General features: G+C 41.3%; 1 protein-coding gene across 1 annotated transcript in view; it reads right to left on the bottom strand.

Moving 5' to 3' along the window:
- Nucleotides 1–8894, bottom strand: part of CALCR (calcitonin receptor) — a 131248-nt gene extending 122354 nt beyond the window's left edge. Inside the window, exon 1 of the mRNA XM_031614398.2 lies at nt 8712–8894. The gene's annotated coding sequence lies outside the window, so the exon portion shown is untranslated. The remainder of the gene's footprint in view (nt 1–8711) is intronic.
- Nucleotides 8895–22141: the final 13247 nt, after the last annotated feature.

The following is a 22141-nucleotide window of genomic DNA, read 5'->3' as shown; positions in this document are numbered from 1 at the left end:
CATAGATGTTCTTGTGTCCTGCTAATCTTACTGTGTTTTGTTCCCTAAGTTCAGCCTTTTCTGTAGTCAGTTCCCAAAACTGTACCCCAATATTGATATTTTTTTAATGACTATTTCTTGTGATTTTACTTAAAAAGTTGCATGTCTCACCACTATTAGTCTCTCTTTTTACAGCAATGTTGCCAATGGCTGCTTTCCTCAGTGACATTATTCAGCTGCACGCTTTGAAGGCTTCATTCTCATTTTACTTTGCAGTGTTTAATATTCATCTCCTCAAACACCAATTTTCATTTTTGCTTGCATGATACTCCCATGTGCACTGGCAGTTTGCTAGGTCTGTGCCTCTATTGCACGTTTCTCTTCTAATGTGGTTGATGCTTCTCTCAGGAACTGCACATACGAGCGATTGTTGACCTCCCACATTTTGTCATCCACGTGTAATCACCGTTACTGAGGTGTCCTCTCATCTGCTCTGCATCTCTTACACTCCAGCAATTTGTGATACTGAAGGACACTCAAGTGTCCTCCATTAACTTGACCTTCCTACAGTTTTTTTGAATGCAGAACTTCTCTCTTTGAAACATTATACTTCAAACCACTCAACTGCCCATTCACGTTTCTTCAGTTTGCTTCAGTAAAGTTTCCCCTTATATATGTCATAAATGAATATGAGAAACAGATAATCTTTCTCATTCTTTGACTGAGGTTCAGCAAAAAAATCAACTAAACTCAAGCACTGCATGAAACATTCTGGAAGTTCAGAAGTAGTACACTTTTCTCTGCAGGAAGAGCACAGAATTTTCTCCAGATTCCGTCCATGAACTTGGTTTAGATTATTCCCAGAAAGACAGTGGGACCTCACTGAGACTCAGCAAGTCCTGCTTATATGCTGAATGTGATAAACTAAACAGAGTTGCTTACATTAGCTAGGTTTTCAGATATCTCCTATCTGCACCCTACTATTCAAAGCTGGGCATAATAATCACATACAGAACAAGTATCATTGTCTTAAGAACATACATCAGTGTTTTAACACTGCTTAGTGAAAACATTTCATGAAAGGGACAGAACTCTTAGTGCCCACTGCAAAGCAATTGGCATAACTAACTTTAAATATTACACCCAGATGATTTCTCCATGTGGAATTACATGAGATGAATACTACAGTGTATTACTTTGATAAATCTTGTATCAACAATATTATTTGATGTGATACAGCAGTAACATCTTTTTATTATTTGCTTTATAATAAAAAAGATACTGACAACATGTTGCCACTTATTTACGTTAAATGGAGAAATGATAGGCTTTGATACTAATAAAACACAGTCCCAATATTTTGCGAGGGTAAGAAGATACCTTTAGCAAGCAGTCAGAGTTCTAATGGAATCCTTTCCATGTACAGTGCATACAGAACTTCTGGCTTAATCATTCTAATTTCTCATACTCCACAGGCCATGAAGCCCTGGTTTTTGCTTCTTCATAAAAAGTAGACAGCAACATATTTCACCATGGATTAGTATAAAATACTGAGATCTGTATAATTACTACATCTTTACAGACAAAGAGGTACAGCAATGACAAATGCTGGAGTGGGCATGTCTTAAGTTTTTAGTTTGCTCATAAAGCAAACTAAATTTTGGATGCTAGGTAAAAGAGAATGGGGCGATGTGAAATACAGTGAGGCAGAGGAGATATAGTTATATAGGGACAACCTAGAGGTTTTCCAGTGATGACCTCCAATGACATGAACCATTTGATGGGATGAACCATTCATTACTCTGTTCCATTCAATACTCTGCAGATCTGATTGTCAAAGAAGTGAGCAAGAGTTTAAATACTTATAAAACCAAACATACATGTTTTCTTTTCGGAGCTGAACTGATTCCAATCTTTAGGAAGCACTTACCATCAAACATCATCAGATGGCAGAAACTGTAAACACAATAAAAAACAGCAGAGTAGAAAGTACTGGGGCTGTTTTATCTGTAAAAGCATATATTAACAATGATTATTATTTATTACTTGATGCTGCTTCAACTCAAAATATACTTGGCAGCATCCAACACAGAGGAAAATATCCTTTTGAAACACAAAGAGCTTAAGGGCTGAAACGAGCAGCCTGTAGTGAGGAAAGTGGCACTCAGGACACTAAAGGAAGTCTACTTGCACCCATTTGTTCCCCATCGCCGAGCTTTTCTCAAGACCAGGACTTAAGAGAGATTCTAAGCTCCAAGCAGCCAATCTCCGCACAGCCAGAAGCATGTGATCAGCTATCTGCGGGCTACTCTCTCCATTTCTCAACAAATGTTCTTAAACAGCCTGATGCAAAGCCACAGGATTTACCAGAGATGCTCTATATTGGTCAGACTTAAACTACCCCTTGAGTCAGCCTCACACTAATCCTGTTTCCGTTTTCCTTTGCTAGAAATACAATTCCTGGAAGAGTTACAGTATAAAAATTTAAGATTCGGTAATTTGGTCCAACGATTGTTTAAGTGGTTAATCCAGGATCGATGATCTGTTGTTATCAATACAATGTATTTGTAAAATGAAGAACTGGAGCACAAATTAAAATTGCCATTGTTGCATATGTAAATGGAAAACAGTAACATCTATCAGTTTATTAGGTATTTTGTAATTTCAATTTCCAGAAAACCACCTCTACCACTAAACGCACAGATGCACACATCATTTAAAGCGTCACTTTCTTCTGAGTGTTCTCCCTTTCCTGCAAAACCCCTTCTTCTTTACATTTTCTGTTGATTCTTTTTCAGTATTTCACCTCTTTTTTCTACTCTACTTCACTTGCTTCTTTCTGTATCCCATGCCCTTCCATCTTCAGAGCATTTCCACACCAGCAGCACAGCTAAAGATTGCAGTAGCGAACCCTTCCCTTTCACTTGTACCTTTGTACTGTTTGGAGAGAAGAGACTGGAGACAAAAAGGAACAAGAACAGGAGTTCTTACTTCCAGTTGCATGACAGAAGTCAGCAATGGTGGGTAGCTTTGTCAGTACCGAAGCCAAAAAAAAAAGGTTTTCTAAGCAGTCAGGCAAAGTAGTGAACATCTAAGCATCCCATCTCTTGTCCTCGAGTATTTCTGTTTGGAAGAGATTGCATTCAGCTTGTTTAAGAGTTAGAAATTCTCACATTCACAAGGTATTTCAGGCTCTAAGAGTAGTTTGGAGGACTTTCATGACAATCTGAAGAGCATCAAACATCTTTTGTTCACTGTATTCCAACAGAGGAGATATGACAGTCCTTAACATATCAACCGCTGTAACTTCATGGGATGACATTTCTTCTTCTTCTGTGAGGCATTATACTCACAAATGCAGACGCTATCATCTTGCTAGCTGGTACATGATAAATTACACCATCAAGTTTCAGTAATGAAAAGGGAGAGCAATGTATGAGAAGAGCCTAGTGAGGGAGCAGCTCCTCAGCCAGAAGTAACTAAGCCAGAAGAATCTGGTTTGTGCAACAGAAAGTGAGACCCAATCTGGTTCTGTACCGAAGACAACATAGATGGATACATACTTACTACTCCTTCACAACAGAAGTAAATTTCAAATGGAAAATCCCTTTGGGGATATAGATAGCTGCTCCAGTACACACATCCTGCACAGAGGATCCAGATACAAACAAGAGCAACCAAATATAACTGCAGAAATATCTGCGATTTGTCTAAGCAGTTAACACTCGTTATTGATACCAGCTGGAGAGAAACCAACAGAAATGTAGTTGTCCACCTGCATACATCTCAGCTGAAATGCTGCCTCATAACAGATATCTCATACTAGAGAGCATATGCAAGAGAAACCGAAGTGGTTAATTCACCCTGTGAAGTTATCCAGTCTTTCATTACCTTTCTCCTTTTTTCCACTGAGCTAAGTAGAGCTAAGTAGTGCCACAGATTATAGCACTTCTTGTTATATGAGCACCAAAAACTGAGGAAATATTTCTCCATAAATACACATAAAGAAAGTTCAGGTGGCCTTTGGAGAGATGCTGCCAAACGTGGAGTGTCATTCCAGCCACTAATAAAAAAATTAAAATAGAAGTTCAGTTTCTTTTCCTCTTGCAAATAGATGCCAGCACATTTTTAGTGGTAGAGCCTTGACATCTTTGTAAAAAGCAGCACTGTATTTTCAGAAGCATTTCATATTATTTAACAAAGGTGTGTTTTTATTGTCAGCTTAGTTGTGGGACGACAACTCTAATGACAAGACAACTCATCTTGACTCAAGCAACCTCTAAATGCATCTGTGAACTCACTTGGCATTGCCTGCAGAAGTGTCCAATTTCTAGGACAAAACAAGAGAATAAAAATCTGTTTTTCCAATTGTGAAGGGGTAGCTCAGCACTTAGAAGCAATTTAGGAGGAGAAAGGCATTTCAAACACAGGCTTTTGAGTAACAGCAATTTTCTAACTTGTGATTCTGTCCAAGCTAATGAGGACATCACAAACTGAAGTGAGCACGTCAAAGCTGCCAACAAGCATACGTCATATCTTTTTTGTACTGCTAGAGCTACTATAAATAAAACCTTGTGAAACTGTGGATTCAAACGTATTGCAAAACTTATCAAATGTATTATTCATCTGACTTCTGGTGACAATAAACAACATTCATAAAAAGCCGTGGACAGACATATGGCTCCTGTATGCATTGCTGGATACGACCCTGCAGGAAATGATTTGCTAAACAGTGCTACGTGAAATTATGACACGTGAAGCTGAAATGGATGCATATTTCCACAAATGCTACTAAAAGTGTGGTGTAAAACATCAATTCTGCCAAGTCTCTGCCAGGTGTTTTAACAAGTATAACCAGAATATGTAAATGATCAAAAAGTCATGGTCCAGAAGCTTATTTTAAAGTAAGCTTCTGTTTGCTACCACTTTTACCGAACACCATACACTACTGTTAAAAACCAGGAGCAGTGCAATCATGTCAAAGAACAGTAGACATCTGCATGAATTTTATTTTTCACAGAGCTCTTTTGCACTGTTCAGGTAAGAACAGCAGTGCAGTATCATTTTTCTATCACTTCCTGGACCCACTGAGCTGCTCCCTGTAGGCTCCCTGTGGTGCTCATATTTAGCTGCTCCTCCTTTCAGGACTCACCTTGCAAGACTACAGCACTGAAGCATGCAGCTTGCTAAAAGCTTGTGCTCTCTACAGGATGATCCTCATTCTGAAAGCATTTGGGGAACCATGGAGAAACCTATGGCTGCGTTGCTCTTGTGCTTTATATCTACAGTGCTATTTCCTATCACCTCTGTTAAATGACTCCACTTTCACCTTAAGGCTGAATCCCAAAACTCCTCACTCTTCCTTGGTTGTATTACATCCGTAAGTGTCAGCAGAGACAGTCAAATGGAGCTTTCCATCAGAGAGTCACAAGTCCCTGCCACGCTGGTGACCCAGTCCTTAGCCAAGCATCACCCCAAACACAGGGAGTGGCTCAGGAGCTCACTGATGAGGCAAAAGCCTGCATCAAACCAAGCCTAGCATTGTTACTATCAATGAACTGAGGTTCTACCATCAAAAACCATGGCTGGAGCTGTAACAGTAACAAAAAGCGTCAGCACAAAACATCTATAATATACCTGTTATTTATCTTCAAGCTTCTATCTTAAAATTAACACTGCTATTTAGCCATGTCATCTTTCACAACTGCTTCTCCTGATTCAGAGGAATGAGAGCTACCTTAAAAGGAGATTTCTAGGGAGGTTTTCCCTGCATCAGAACTACTCCTTGCAGCATCTGTATTGCAGCAAGTGTTCTTTGGACAAAACAGCCCCACACACAGACCGCATGGCTCTCGTGCAGCAGCACTGCCCCACAGCAACCAGGGCTCTGCTTCTTGACTCAGCCACTTGTTCCTGGAACCTGTGTTCGTGTCAGAGCACAAAGTCAGAGCACAAGTGTTACGGGAAGTCGGACCCACTCCCTACAAAGCAAAGTGATCGAAAGCAGTGTCCAATGGGAAGTGGGAACACGATCAAAAAGCGGCACAGAACAAACAATATGCAATTTTGTGCTGTTTGTTGGCAAGCTATTGCTAGTAAACATTGAGCTTAAAACTGAAGTAAACGACATCAGAGGGAAATAACACCTAACCTTAAGGCACTGGCCACTCATTTGAGGGTACCTTCATCAAAAGCATCAATTAATGCTCAATCCTGTTAAGGCTACTCAGTGTAGCCTTGTTAAGCACTGAGTACTGATGTTCCAGACCTACAGCAGAGCCTTCAGCAAGGTGTCTCTAGCTCTGCTACCTACACTGCAAATTTCTGAAGGGAGTGAATTTTTCTCTGCCCGGATACCCCTCTGACACAAGCAGCAGCAATTGGAAGTGCTCAGCGTGTACCAGAATGGCTCCTAGAAGGCCCAGGTATGACCTGTGTGAATATTAATAGGAGATTTAATATTGACTCCAATGGCAGCAATTAGGACCTGAACATCAATTATCAGAAAAAAAATAAACAAAAACTGAGCTTAATAATATGTAGAACTGATGAGCATTTGCAAAACCGAAACTCAAGGCACTTGCTATCACAGCTTCCAAGTAAGTGTAGCTCCATTATTGCGTTGCTCATTTTTTCCAAAAACTGTATTTGTGTGTATCATTTTAAAAGTAAATATAGAAGAGTTTCTTCTGGGCAATGACTTTTTAGGAACTCTACGTCATGATATGCTTTTCCTTCTTCCATTTTTGCTTGTACAAAATTGATGGAAATTATTGGCAGCTATTTTGGTCAAGACTGTATTATTAAACTGACGGGACTAGCATACAATCAAGTGCTCATTTAGCTTCTTACTGGACTATAGATAACAGCTTTTAGTTAACATTCAACACTAACTGGCTAACTTTCAGCAATGTCCCATTCTTCTTTGATACAGGAGGCAGGTTGGAAAGGAAACACTTAAGCCAAACACTGTTTTCATCTTTAATGAAAATTCTCTTTTTCAAAAGGTTCTTCTACTGTAGATCTGAAAGAAAAAAGTTTGCTAAACTGGATTCGGTGAGCTTAATAAGCTAATTCTTGCCCATATTTTATGCAGTAGTATTTCAACAAGGCTTTTAGAAAGGATGCTTCTGTTCCTTCACCTCCCTTTAAAACTCATGAGCTATAGAGAACTAGACCATAACACAGAACTCTATTATTAGCCGATAATTCTACAGTAAATCCAATATTAAATGCCTTTGCCATAAGCAACATAATGTCCCCATCCTGTCTGAATACCTGTGTTATAATACAGTATGTATGCAAGCAGCAGTATATATTGCTTATAAGCCATTCTGATGAAATTGCCCATGAAAATATGAGTGTAAAGCAGGTCTGAATGGCCTGTTTTTCATGAACGTACAAAACAGCTTGTTATATATAGCCATTTTTAAACATTAAGATCTCTGTGCCCATCATCCATGATTTCAAAACACTGCTGTGAAGAGTTAGAGATATCACTGCCCGAATTTAAACACTTCCACTTGAATTTCTAATCAAAGTTGGCTGACACTAACTCTTCAAGCGATAATGAAAACCTAAGGCAAAACCTACTCTAGGTCTGAACGGTGACATGATTTACCCAAGATTTACACAGTTAGCATACAGTAGCACTGTCAGGTAGCTTTTAGTTCATCCAGCACAATTTCATATCTGCCACTGTATGTAAGTTACTACAGTGGCAACTTAGCAAAGGTTACCTAATGGCAAAAGCTGACAGATGTCTGGAAACATTCAAAGGAAACACTTGCTCTCCCGTATTTAATTTCCTTAACTCACAATTATTGTATGAGTGGTGAATTAAATTCCCTCATCAACCTCAGCTGCTGAGAGCAGAGACACAGTGCTGGGACCTTTCTGGGAGCAGGCATGGGGGCTTCTGCTGAACACTGCCCTGCCAGAACCAGAGGAAAGGACCAGGAGCTCAGTTTGAATCTGAGCTGACAGAAAGACAAAGCATGCAGTAATGCAATGGCTGACTTCATTCATTCTCAACTATGTAACTACTGTAAAGGGGAGGCATGTAGTCTTGGGGAGAATACCGTGTTGCCCTGAAGTTCAGGTGGGCACAGTAGCATGGCAAAAGGGCATCTGTTAGGTATTGATGATACTGACTGCAGGAGGTCTGGGGATCACATCTTCCTATTGGAGGTCCGGGGACTGCCTCGTCCTTTTTGCTCTTTTTATGAATGATTTTTTCGTGCACCATTTCAGCTACAAACGACATTCAGTAACTAGAATAAACCAGAAGTTTTTCTCTTTCCCTTACAAACTGTCAACTACCTTAACCTTGTCAAGAAGCCCGCAAGAATGAAATCAATACAGCAATTTGAAGACAAAATTGGCAGGCATTTATATTGTGCTTGGACACACAGAGTAAATAGCCTCATACATCAACCTACCGTCACCAGCGGCACCGCTCCGAGACGGACCAGTGCCGCTTTCACACCGCGCTGTCACCGCAGCGGGAGCCCGGCGGGACGGAGGGAGCGCGGAAACAGCGCCGGGCAGAGCGGGGAGCGCTGGTGCGGGCTCAGGTGTCCCCCAGCCACTGCGCCGGCAGCCCCCGGCCCCGCTCTGACCCCCGCAGCCCGCTCCCTTCTCACTGTTCGCCTTACTGTCCCTTCCCGGCTCGCCACCCGACCTTCTTGACTCCCTCGCCCGCTCGGAGCGGCGAAGTTGCCGGGACTTACTGCGGCCGCGCTCCCGGCGCTTTCCGCTCGCTCCGCGGCTGCTGCCTCCCGGACGACCCTCGGTGCTCGGACACCCCGGCACTCCGCGTCCCGCTGCGGCTCAGCCCAGAGCCGTGCCCCTCCGTCGGAGCCGTACCTCTGCGAGCATCCGCCTCCTCTCGCCCGCGACGCGCTCTCCTTTCCCCCCCCACCCCGGGCGCAGGGAGGGCTTCGCACCGACGTCGGTGCGGGGCGGATGGAGAGCGCCCGGCGGCAGCAACGCCTCCTCCGCGCCCGCCTCCCCGCGGCTCCCGGCCGCCTGCTGCCGGCGGGGCTGCCGCGCCGAGCGGGCGGGGCGGGGGCGGCCCCGCGGAGGAGGCGGGGGCGGCAGAGCGGAGTCCCGTCACCCGCGTGGTGTTGGGGGGGGGGGAGGCACGGTGCCCGAGCCGCCGCCCCTGGGCGCTGCGTGCCGTGAGGGCGCGGCGTTTCACGGCTCCCATCAACGGAGCGTGGCTCTGCGCTCTCCCGTCTCCTCCTCGTCCCGGAGAAGTTCCTCCGAGCTCAGCCCGCGTTTCGGGAGAGAAAAGGCACGGGGGCGCAGGAACGGAGGCTGCCGGCCGAGGGGAGCGGAGCGCGGGCTGAGCGAGTGGGGTCCCGGCTGCCTCTGTCCGGAGGGAAACTGCAATCGGTGCAGCGGCCGGCAGTCATCTAAACCCCTGTTCCAAAAGTTACGCGAGCTTTTTAAGCACGTGGAGATCCCGGGAAAAGGTTTACCCCTCCGTCCCATGCTGCTCCGGAGGGAACAGAGCCCTGCTCGCGAGGGAGCAGCGGCTGTCGGGGCGTGAGGTGCGGCACCGCGCTGTGCCAGCTCCCGCTGTTCTAACGTCCCCGGCTGGCACATCCTCGAGCCGGGGAGAAGGGGCTCACCCCGCGCTGCCTCCGAGCACGCAGCGGGCAGCTCCCAGCAGGTGGAGCCGGGGGACAGCGAGAGTCGCCCTCCTCAACCATCGTCCCCTTCAGATTTCAGCCTTCGCTGTAGGCTTTGCTCTTTCTTAGAAATAGCGAGGAGAGTCTGCGGGACACGAGCTCTCATAGTGCCGTGCTTACTTTGCTGTTTGCAGATCTTTGGCAGAAGCAGGGACCTCGTGGAGATTTCCATGAGCTGCACCAGGCCCAGAGTCCCCATGCGCAGCACTGCTGTGAGCCCACCACCACACAGGGAGATCAGCTCCATGCTAAGTGCTGGAGATCACAGAATCATAGAGTAGAATAATAGAATCATTAAGGCTGGTAAAGACCACTAAGTTCACCTCGTCCAACCACCAAACCATCCTCACCATGCCCACTGATCATGGCCCTCAGTCCCACATCCACACATTTCTTGATCACCTCCAGGGACGGTAACTCCACCACCTCCCTGGGCAGCCTGTGCTAATGCCACAAAGTTCTTTCTAAGAACTTTTTCCTCATATCCAGCCTGAATCTCCCCTGGTGCAACATAAGGCCATTACCTCTCATCCTGTCAATGTTATCTGGGAGAGAAGGCTTGAACCTCATCTTGCCACAGCCTGCAAGATGTTGGTAGGCACACCCATAGCCCAAAGATTCGAGAGAGGAGAGTTCTTCCCTTCACTCTGACAGTAAGTCATGTGAAGAAAAGTATCTTCTTAAGGATCTGGAAGCTTGGAATGTTTTCTTTACCAGGAGTTTCAGAAGCAGCTGAGAGGATAGATCACCAACTAACTGTAGATTGCTTTAGGACTGAACTACATATGTCACTCCAAAAGTAATGCCTCCTATTTATTTCCATGGAAATGACAATAGATACAAAGAGCACAATGACACTATTTAATAGAGCACATTTTCAGCTACAAAACACTGTTTTTCAGCACAGTCACCACATTTAGCTCTGCATTTTCACCAGCAGTGAACAAGAATTTGCATGCTGTGCTCATAAAAATATGCTCCACTGTTACTGTTGCCACAGCTGAAATGCAGCACCCACCCCCTCACTGTACTCATATCCACTGTCTTGTACCCCTAAGCATTCAACAAGCATCAGCAGATGTCAATGGGTGCCATTTCTTCTGCTTGGAGGAATTCAGTTCCACATGTTTGCTTTATACAAACTTCTGTGTCAGAAGCCCTTCTGTCATACTGCCCCTCTGCTGCCACGCGTCACACAGCAAGAAGATGTAATGGAATATTGGTGGAATATTCAACCTTTACTGCCAACAATTGCCTCTTACGTTGTGGGCCAATGAAATAACATAGGAGGCATTACATTCAGAGCAGCCTTCATACAAGCAGGCAGTTGACAGGCTCTTTCCTGGTGGTTTCTGCCACAACCCTTTAGTTTTGGGATGTTTCTGGCTAATTGCATTCATTCTGTGACTGGAATTGTCACATTCTCAGTGACTGTTTTTGTACTTCTTTTAAAACAGATTTCTTGTTGCTCTGCTTTCTTAGTGATGTTCATCTGCTGAGGTACAACGCTGTCATTTCATAGTATAAAAGTATTTTTTCTTTCTTTCTTTTGTTTTTTAGATAAACTCTTTTTGTTAACCATTACCTTGCACATAAAAGCAACACTTACTGATTTGTTCTGCTCTAAGCAATTCCATCATACCCTTGGGACTGCAAGCATGAATAGTTACTATTTGGCATGCATGTGCAGTGCTGATCAGGCCCATAAATAACCACTGGAAAATTACTATTTATGGTACCTTGATGGTTTTATTTCTGTTTGTGCTCAGGAGTCATTACATTGACTTCTGTGTGGAAGAGGTGGCTGAGCTACTGCTGTGTGTTGTGAGATGGTCGTTTTTCCTACTTGAAAAGAAAGTAAAAACTTTGTTCTAAGATTTCAGTAATTTCTTTCTGTTATCAAGGAAAATGTATTTTCCATGTAGCCCAGGGAGTTGCACATTTCTGTAGTTTGGCTCTGCGAAGGTAGGAATTTGTCCCTTTTTGCAGTATTTTTTGAATTTATTTTGTCTACCTTTAATTGTTCTCCAGGTAAGGATGCCACTTGTGAAACATGCGCTGTCCTCATTTTGTTTCTCAGGTGCAGAGTTTGAAATGAGAATCTAAGATTACAGCTGGACCTAAGAACTGTTTGCAATTCGGGCAGAGACCTTTCCACCATCTGTTGAGGATGCCTGCACTGCAAACTGTTTGGAAGTGAACAGTTTCCCTTCACATTTTGTGTACCTTTCCTAAGAGGCATGGTGCATCCCATGGTACATCCCATCGAGACAGCCTGGAGCACAGTGTCTTCAGATAAGGGTTTGTTCGTATCTGTGTTGTTTGAGGCAAACAAAGAGCGAGCACTGAGCTGTCCCCTGACGGCCATGTAGGTGTGCTCTGCCCAGTGATAAGCAGTTTATAAACAGTGCACTGGGGTAAGTGCCACATGCTTAATTTGGATGAGAAAATGGGAGGAGTGAAAGACTACATTTAAACAAAAATGGTAATAAATGTGCCCTGATCCATTTCAGGGAGAAGAGAATCAGAATTTGCCATTACCTTCAGCATAAGTCGCATCAGCCCCATTAAGCCTTCAGTGAGAATATTTAAGTCTCCTGCGTACGACTTTGTAATCATGACTCTGCACTCCTAGGATTGACTTGATTAAGAACTGAGAGCACAGTTACAGCACTATCAGCAGCTGTGCAGACTTCCTAACTCTGCTGCCTGTAAACATGTCAGCTCAGTGAGAGGGAAATTCATGGAGCCAGCATAGCTGCCATTCAGGCCATGTGTTCCCAACCAGAAAGTTTCTAATTTTCAGAGAAAGATATCACTCTGGAATTAAGGATTTGAAGAATGACAAATAAAGAGCTTTCTGAATCTACTGCTTGAAAAAGTCCATTCAAAACTTGAAAGGTGAGGAGAGGTATAGAAATGCTCGAGAGGCTGAAAGGTATATGAACAAATTAGACTGGGATTATTAGGGGAATAGAACACTGCTGTGCAATAAAAGGCAAATGCAAATTAGGAAAGTTGTTGCAGAGAGGTACGTGAACACAGCTGATGATCAAGGAGCGGAGCAGAGGTGTTCACACTAAGATCTGAGGTGCCAGTTTTTCAGGAATCTGGGGCTCTGATGCACTGCACCACTCCAAGTTTCAGTTCTCACATGTTAGCGAGGCATAAAATGTACTAATGCATAATGTAATGGAAGACATCTTGAAAATACATTTCCCTCCATTTTTCTTCTCTCAGCAAATGTAGGGACAACAGCAGTCATCAGTCTTACCTGTGTTTGAAATTCTGTACTAGGTGAAGCAACTTCCCCCAGGGCAACACTGCAAATTTCTCATATTCCTGACACTGTCATTTTGACCCATGTCCTCTCTTGAAATACAAAAACAACCATATTTGGGTAGGGATTAATTTTGATTATGCTGTGGTGTAGATATTTATTTCTGCTGTTCTTTTAGCCCCCGTGAAATCTCCTCAGACTTGAAGCTCCCATTCTCCCCAAAAAATTAATAGAGAGGGAGAAAGAACTCTTCAGGAACAGCATTTTTTGGAAATGTAATAGAATTAATTTGTGTTAGAAAGACTGAAAGATGAATTTAAAATAAAAGATGTGAAAAATGAAATAGAACGCCTGTCTAAACAATTCTTCTGATGATTTGAACACAAAAGCACTCAATTTTGGAAATAGTCTGAGAGAATGGCACAAATGGGAAACAGCTTGGTGGAGATGTCAGGGGGAAACCTTTCCTGGGTCACAGACAGCTTAGTGATGGGCACTTTGTGTAATCTTTATTGCCAATCCCAGAAGCCATTCTGACATACAGGTGGTGGTGTTTTGTTTGTTTTAACTTTATGTTGTTTGTTTTTAGAAACTTGTAAATCAAGATTTATGTGTTTGTCCAGTCTCAAGCATCTAATTATGTATGCAATTATCTTATGTTACAATAGGTTTATTTCAATCAATTTCTTAATCTACAATAAAACATGGGTAATGGCACTCACCTCCTTGCATAACTTTCTGTTTTTAATTTATGTTACTTAATCTATCCAGGCATTGGTTACTCAGTTCAGCTCAGAACATTCTTAAGGGGATCTCCAAAATACTTTGGAATGATGGAAAAAATGGGAAATATGTTTCTAAAAGGAAAATATCTTTTTTTTTTTTTTCTTAATAAAATCAATCAATAATCAGGAAACAAAAGTTGTAAATAAAAAAAAGAAAAAAGAAAAATACAGGAACATTAGTTGTAATCTCTTTTCCAAAGGAAAAGATAAAATGAGCAGACTCTCTAATGTAGAAATCTCAGTTACCAAGTATTTATATTGTATTAAATTTTCTATATGGAGGAGACTTAATTTAGAAGACAGCAGTATATGCTTTCATTAGTAGAACACTCAGTAATTATAAATGTTGGTGGTAGAAACAAAGTGTGCTTTGCCTGCTCTGTGCAGGGAAAAGAAGGCAAACAGGATAATGAAAATCTAGGCAACGGGAAGGCTGCCAGAGCCTGAGTGTGCGATTCTTTCTGAATCAGCAGGTGTTTCCAGCTCTGCTCAGAAGCTGCTACCCTGGGCCTCCCTCAGCCAGTGAGTAGGTGTGCATGACCTGAGAGAGAATCTCAGCCAGGCATCAGAAGGAGGAGCCCTTCTGGAGAACTAAATACACCAACAACTGCTAGAAATGCCTTCCTTACTGTACTGTTTGTACAGTATATAAATCATTAAATATTGAAGATTATCTTCTCCAGAAACCGTTTCAAGAGCCCTATGATATTTCTGCAAACCGCTGGCAGGCATATTACATTCCTCAAACGTACTGCTAAGCTCCCATCAACATTATCTTCACATTAGCTGATTCATTAATGTGTTTTTAATGTGAGAAACCTTGTTATTCAGAGTTACAGACAATGCCAGTATCTATTGATACTCAAAACTCATTTATGTACTTCTGTATCTTTTTCATATCTCTGTAAGAATGTGTATCATTTAGGCTTTTTTTACTTACATTTCAGGTAGGACAAAAGCAGTGCTTCAGATCATATTGCTTGAATGAACACAGGTGATTTTTACCTCACATCTTTATTTTGCTGCCTCCTCTTGCTAATGGACAGGTTTATTTTTTTTACATCTGTAAATCTGACCTGCATGTTATTTAAAAAGTCACATCACCCCAAAAATGGAGCTGTAATGGACCCATGCCTGACTAAACCCAAGCTCTTGACTGTAAGTATAGTTTCAATCACTCATGTTATCATCATGTGTTTGTCACTCAGTTTGACATGTCTGAAGCAAAGTTCTGTCCCTCTAGATGCTTCATCTTCCTGTTTGCTGTGTGCAAGACCCCACGGCAGCGCAGGAGTGTCTCATGATACAGAGAGATTTGGAGGATGCAGGTGTTAACCACAGTCTTTGGGAGGAGACAACACTGTCTTTGATCAATTTAATGCACAGCACAGTTTTGGGAGTATAAATGCAGTGATACAGTTAGGTAATGTGAAAGGAGATGCCTTACATATGGCTTCTCAGCATATAGTGTAGGAAATGTTTCAGCTGCTGTTGTAGTTTATTATCAGTATCACAACGACACATTAGAGAAGAAATCTGGATTTTTTTCTAATGTCCGAACAATAATTTTAATAATTGTATAGGTTGGTCACTTACAGATGCTATTGATCGTATTGCTGAAATGCTCAGAGATTTTTCTTTCTTTTTTTTTTTTTTTTTTTTTGGAATTTTTAATTGAGGGTTAAATTGACAAGATTCATTTCAAATTGTTAACTTCTCTCTCTGGCTCTGCATTTTTATATGAGAAATAGAAACAAATAAGCATCTCTTACAGCTGGATTTAAATTTCAGGGCTATTTGAGCATAAGTATAAATTAGGATGGAGCTGACTGTACCGTTTGTAGCTGGAGAGCATCTTCTGGGCTGCTTAATTTGTGAACTGATCTCTGATAACTGCTTGACTGAAAATGCAGCCATTTCTAAAGCATTGGTTCTGTATTTTTTTTTTCTTGTTGTTTTACAATGGAAATGCAAATCATTTCCATACTTCTGCTCTTTCTCTGTATTCCAAAAACACATCTGTACAATATTGAGGGTCAGTGCAACCGAGTTGAAGAAGCAAATGTTCAGATGGTTTTGAGCAGATACCTTTAATTTCTTGAGACTTTCCTTCTTGACTGTAAGTAATCTGTGAAATAATTTTCAGCTTTTCATCAAACACAAGAGTCATAACTGGTGTTAGCATTAGAAGACCAGTAACTACTTTTCTATTTAACCTTACTGTAAGGAATGTGGAGCGTGATTCTGAGTAGATTTATAAAAACAGAGCACATAGTAAACACAGTAGAAAATGTTTGCAACTCAGAGAACTTAAATTGAGGCTCTAATGACCAGACAAACAAGGAATTATATGTGGACATAAGGGACGTTGTGGACAAATGCTAGCCTGAAAATGGCAACTGACTGGAAAGCATCAGAGACAGAAAGCCGTGTGCCTGCTATGTCGATTCACATAACTCAAACTTTCACCTTCTCTTCCTCATTGTTACTCTCCTCTCATTTCTCTTCATCCATGCTTGCATGCACTAAATATATTTTTGTTCCAGCTATTCACCATCTTTGACACTGGTTTTCTATAATCACCACCCATTTACATCTCACCAGACAAACTGCTAGCAGGAACTACGTACAGTCAGTGAGGGTCAGATGCTGAGTGAACTGCACATCACAGGACCTATGCATTGGAGGATATGTCTGTGCACACAATTTCCACACTCCTCCATCTTAACCAAATGATTCATTTTGTATGACAGTCCTACCTGTGCCTCTGAGGTCTTCATTAGTTGCAGCTTCTTTTCTCTGGATACATAGGTGATATCACAGAATCCTGCATTTCTTGAAAAGCACTGTAAGGTTGGGCCTTCTTCAGCCAGTTAAGACACAGAGGTGTCTCATTCCAGAGTTTCCTCGCATTAAAATGCAGCAAGACCTTCCAGAGGAACCTCATTTTCTCTGGCACCATTTCTATCTCCATTCTCATTATATTCTACGGCTTTAAGCCATGATCCTCTGCTTATTTTCTCTTATCACCATAAAGCCATCACTTTTAATCCTCTATCTCAGGTTTTTGAACACACTGTAATTCCAAAGACGGAAGGAAAAGAAAAAAAAAGAATGGAAGGAGAGAAGATGCAGGAGCTTTCACACTTACGGGTTCCAAAACAGTTATTTTTTCTACTGAAATACACTGAAGGAATATTGGAAGTTTTCAGAGTTTTGCCAATGCATTTCAGTCTTGGCTCACATCTCTTCTGTTATAGTTCTGGACTGTGGCTCTAGAAGAAATTGGCAGAATGAATCAAGTTTTTTTCAGATACTAGTAAGTGAAAAAACTGACTTTTTCTTACACATATAACAGATCTCTCAGTCAGTAAATTGCAATTGGAAAATAAATCTTCTACCATAACTTCCTGTAGGATGTGTTTTTAATGCACTTTTAAAAACTGAAATCTGTTTTAAACTGTTAGTTTTTGCAGCCATTTACTAAAAATGAAAAAATGGCATCATTTTCAGTAGTGTTACATTCTGAATTGTGCTTCACCTCATCAGGGTTTAACAAGGTTCATCTTTTCAAATTTGTCATGACTTGATTTCTATCACTTGACTTGCAGTTTTACAAAAGAGTGTGAAAATCATTCAGATTCAGGCAGCAAGTATTCCAGGGGCTCTCACCTCTTGGCACCACTCAGGCATACATATGTACACTACTGCATCTCTGTTCTAGTGGTATTATTGATCCATAATTATCTATTTGCTGTTTACTTGTATCTCACCAACTGAACTGTGAACACACACTATGTGTGATCTGTGATGGCAGGGTATTCCAAGCAAGCTGCAAATCACAGAAGAAAAGCACGGGAGAGGTACTTAATGTTTCTGGTACCAGTTTGAGGACGCAGTACTAATTCAATAGTTACAATTTTAATAAACTGTTTATAAAGAGGGTAAATTCCAAGGACAGCATTTGGGATGAGGCATGTCTTTTTGGAAAGCATATCAACCCAATGCAAATCCTGATCACCAAATTTTCTTACTTGTATTTGATGGCAAGATCAAAGATTATTTTTCCTAGTTATTTACACATCAACATTTTAACACCGGGTGATTATTCTGAATCTTGTTGAGCCATGTAAATGGGCAAACTGCGTGTCACTACAGGATCTGCTCTTTAGAAACTGAGTCGGAAACTGATGAACAGTACTTTTTAATACTGAAGTTGTGTTTAACATTAATATTCTTTCCATATTTATCAAACTATAATGAAAAATGAAGCATCTGTGATCTTCATTCTTTCTAATGGTGCAGCTATTTACAGCATTCTACAAGAGTATCAGATGGTGTGTGGTATGAAATATGTTTCAGAGGTCCCAGTTCTTGTTAAATTAAGGTCTAACATGTGAATGTTGAAGTGCTTCCAATTCTTTTCAAGGAAAGTCAGACCAAATATAATTGTCCTCTTCATGAAATAGCTTCAGTCAGAAGTCAGCAGTGCCATGTATATCATTTAGTAATGAATTTGGTTCATGACTTTCTGTGGCTGAACTTGTTGCTGTAAGTTCTTTCAACTTTCCAGTATCAGCCCTAGGTCATTCCTGAGATATGCATACAGCTGCTCACAGCACCAAGGAAGCTGTTTTCTGAAATAAAGTGAAGGACTCTGCTCTTCTTCCTGCTGTTGCTTTGGATTCTGATTTCCTCAGAGGGTGAAATATAGAATAAGGAAATGGTTAAGAGGAGTGACTATGGGAGAGGAGGCTACACAGTTTGTTTGACTGAGCTTTTGGGTTTCAGTAGCTATTACAAAGCCGTTAGAAATCTTTGTGCCCAGAGGAACGCCGCTGTATCAAGGTAAATTTTATTACAGAATATGTTTAGTTCAGATGAAACAGACACACAAACTCTGTAGGTTTGTATACTGTGACCATGTCTACATTCTGTTAGAAAGGATTTTTTTTCATTACATTTACAACATTCAGGACAGCAGACTATCTTTTGATTCACCAACCATTACAGGAAGGGTATTCTGCAAATGCAAAATGCCACTGCATGGTGCAACCATCAGTCTAGTGGAGCAAGATGGAAGAAGTCCAGCTGGGATGCCTAGTTGAAGATGGTTGTAAAACCTTCATTGGTCAGTTATGGACATCTTCTGAAAAGCAGGACGCTTTTGTTTAGTTGCCTAGAAATGTACTTGAGCATCATTTCTGAGGTTTTGGAACATACCAAATATTTCAGGTATAGCTATTTGTGGGGGGAAGCAAAACAACAATAAAAATAAAAAACACGGTTCCCAGATACCATTATTCAAACATTTCAATGACATTGTTTGCATGACAATATTACTTCAAAAGAATATTTTCCTGAATGATTGAGCATTTTTGAAACTAGGTACAGACCTACTGCAGACTGAAAATTCATTTGATTGAATTAAACTGTAATTCGTTTCATCTTCAAATAGTAGGACTGGGGTTCATTTCTGTTGTAACATCCTACCAGATCTCACAGCAGTGGCATTCAGCCACTCTCCTGTCCTGATCCCAGTGAAACCCATGCCCAGTCTCACGCTGACTTCACGGGGAGCAAACACCTTCGTTGCTTCATAACTTTGGGATGAAATCAAAATATCTTTTTTCATTATTTCAGAGACATGATGATGTGTGGCAGCGCCAGTATTGTTGCTGTTTGGGCCTGTCATGCAGTAAAGCTGTTGTGCTGAATGTTCACTTCTTTAGATGCAGTGATTTCCTCCAAGACTCGTTTAGATCATGTAAAAAGCGAGATTGTTCTCTCCTTTTCTGTGGCCCCTTAAGTCATCTGGCACAAAGGCATTCCCTGCACTCACTAAAACTGTCCCTAAGACACTCGCTTGGAGGAGTGATTGCATGGTAAATTTTTGCTTTAGCTTCCTTTTTGTGAGATGACCTGTTTGCTTCAGTGACAGAGCACTTCATTTCTATTCAGTGTTTGTCTGCAAATTAACTCTCAACTACAGCTGGGTAAGAGCTGTGTAAATTAGAGCAGTTTCAGAATATTTGAAAAATTTGGTGGTGTGTTTTTCTTTTCTTTTTTCTTTTTTCTTGATGCAACTTTTTTTTTTTTTTTTTTTTTTTTTTTTTTAATACCTATGGTAGGAAATTCTCTAGCCATATATTGTTATTCTTTGCTATTTATAGTGTTTCTTCCTTCTGCTCAGTCTTTCTCCCTACTTGTCTCAGCTCTGATGGCAGACACTATACTTCTAAATTTCCTCTTGAGCAGCAGGGTCAAATTCTGAACAACTCTCCAAGCATTTTTTTAGTATGTTCTTCCTGCAAGCCACACTAACTGATAGATTTTTGAAAGGAATAGTGAAGTTTTGCTTTTCACATTATGGCAACTAAAAAAACACTTATAAATAGAACTAACACCTCACTCTGTATTCAGGCCACGCTTTCAGCTCCTTTGCTCTTCCTTTATTTTTTGTGTTAAAGCTCTCCTTGGTAGATAAACCCCTCTTCACCTGTGCTGAGTTTTTAGGGATTTCTGGAAGAGTTTTTTAGTTTAAAGTTTGTGACTGGGATGGGCCTATTGACTTGGTAGCGTTCAGCTGCCATGACTGTTTCAGTGTTTTCTGTCTTTAAAATTTGGCAGTAGGAGTTGGAAGTTAGTATATAGTCTAAACAATTGCCAGGGAGTTACTTATCCTTCTGAAAAAAAAGAATCAAATTGGAATAAACTTTATTTTACAGACAAAGGGAAGGAATCTCCCCTCTCTCATGCTGAGAGAATTTTGATAAGTTATCAACAAATTCATTAAATATACCATTTGATTCAAGTGTAGTCTACTCTTTCTCTCTGCCTATGTGCTAACCAAACCAGCCATACATGTAAGCTTTCTCTTTTCTCTCTTTTTTGTACCACACTCTCACCCTTTGTCTTCTGATGCTCATGGGCACAGTGATGCTGAAACTGACACCAGTAAGACAGCCTTCCATGTCATTATTGTCTTACCCAGAAGTTCTGTAAAGTTCCAGGTAACACTGTGACTGATTTATTTTCTTGATTTCCCATCAGCAGGAGATGTCTTTCACCTGCGACTCACCAGTATCAGAAAATGGCTGGACACGACTCTCTCATCACCCTGGGATAGAACAGTCCCCTGTCTTGAGTTACAGATGTCCAAATGAACCCAGCAGGCTTCCAGTCCCTGCAGTTCTGTTTTATACATCACAAGATACGAGCAGAATAAGTAGGTGAAGTTTCCTTGTCAAGTAGGGTAAAAATCAATGTGCTGGATGAGACAAATTAAACAAAAGGAAGGTTGAAAATAATTCTTCCCACTACCTCTTGTGTCCGTACGGACAGGTCCTTTCTTCTTTGTAGTTCATAGGCTCAGCAAACTGCACCCTATCCTTTCTGAAACCAGAGGAAATCTCCTTTTTGCCACTGAAGCATCTTCATGCAGATCTGCCTCAGACCTTCTGCTACGGTCCTTCTTACCCTGCTCAGCCTGCATGGTCACTTCTGGGGACTTCTCTGCCATCCAGGAGTTGTGCTGGGCTCAGGACTGCAAGTCTTCCTCCTGAAGCATTACTGTCACTCTAGCAGGATGTAAGATGTAGATCTGTATGGCAAAATGGAGTCACATATTATAACACTGTTGCATATGTTCACGTATTTCAGAGTTTAGAAGTGTAGATAATTCTCCACAGAGCTTGAATTTTAGACTACTGGATGGAGTTTTTATAGCTAAATTAACTTCTTGCAATGATTTAGCTCTTTTTTTCCCTTTTTCCCTTAAAATGATTTTTACCTCATTTATTGCCAGCCTTGGAAGAATATCCATTTTCTGTTTATAAACCAGTCTCTTCAACTGCATAACACCAAATTCGTGCAGCTCTTAAAGTGCTATTAAAGATGCCTCTGCTACATCTAGAGAATGACTCTCTTTGCTGCTCTCATGGAATATCTATATAATGCTCAGCAACCCACTTGGGCAACATTCTGCATGTTGGTCACTAATGGTCTGTTCCATGTTTTCATAAAACATCTGGGATCTGAGCTGAAGAAAGACAAAAAAGACTGAGCATTAATTGCAGCAATGTCTGCAATTACAGCAGGTTGTAGCTGGATGGTGAATGCATCAAGTGCTCTAAAAAACCACACAAATTACTTGAAAAATCAGGATCTTTCTAGGTTCTGCTTCCTGCATTCGTTATTGCTTGGAAATTAGGTAAATTGCCACTATGTTGAAAAATACCACCTATTCCATGCAGCATTGATGGCAGCGCATATTTTCTCATCCACTGCCTCGTGTTCTAGAAATTGTGTTGCTTCCTGATTTAATGATTTCTGACTGGAGAATAAAAGTGATAATATGGGTTTCAAAGTCCAGAAGCTGTACAAACTAACCTAGAAAC

This window comes from Phasianus colchicus, chromosome 6, assembly GCF_987193195.1.
Source record: "Phasianus colchicus chromosome 6, bPhaCol1.hap1.1, whole genome shotgun sequence".
NCBI lineage: Eukaryota > Metazoa > Chordata > Aves > Galliformes > Phasianidae > Phasianus > Phasianus colchicus.
Note: the sequence above shows the minus strand (reverse complement) of the source record. Positions and strands in the feature narration are given on the sequence as shown.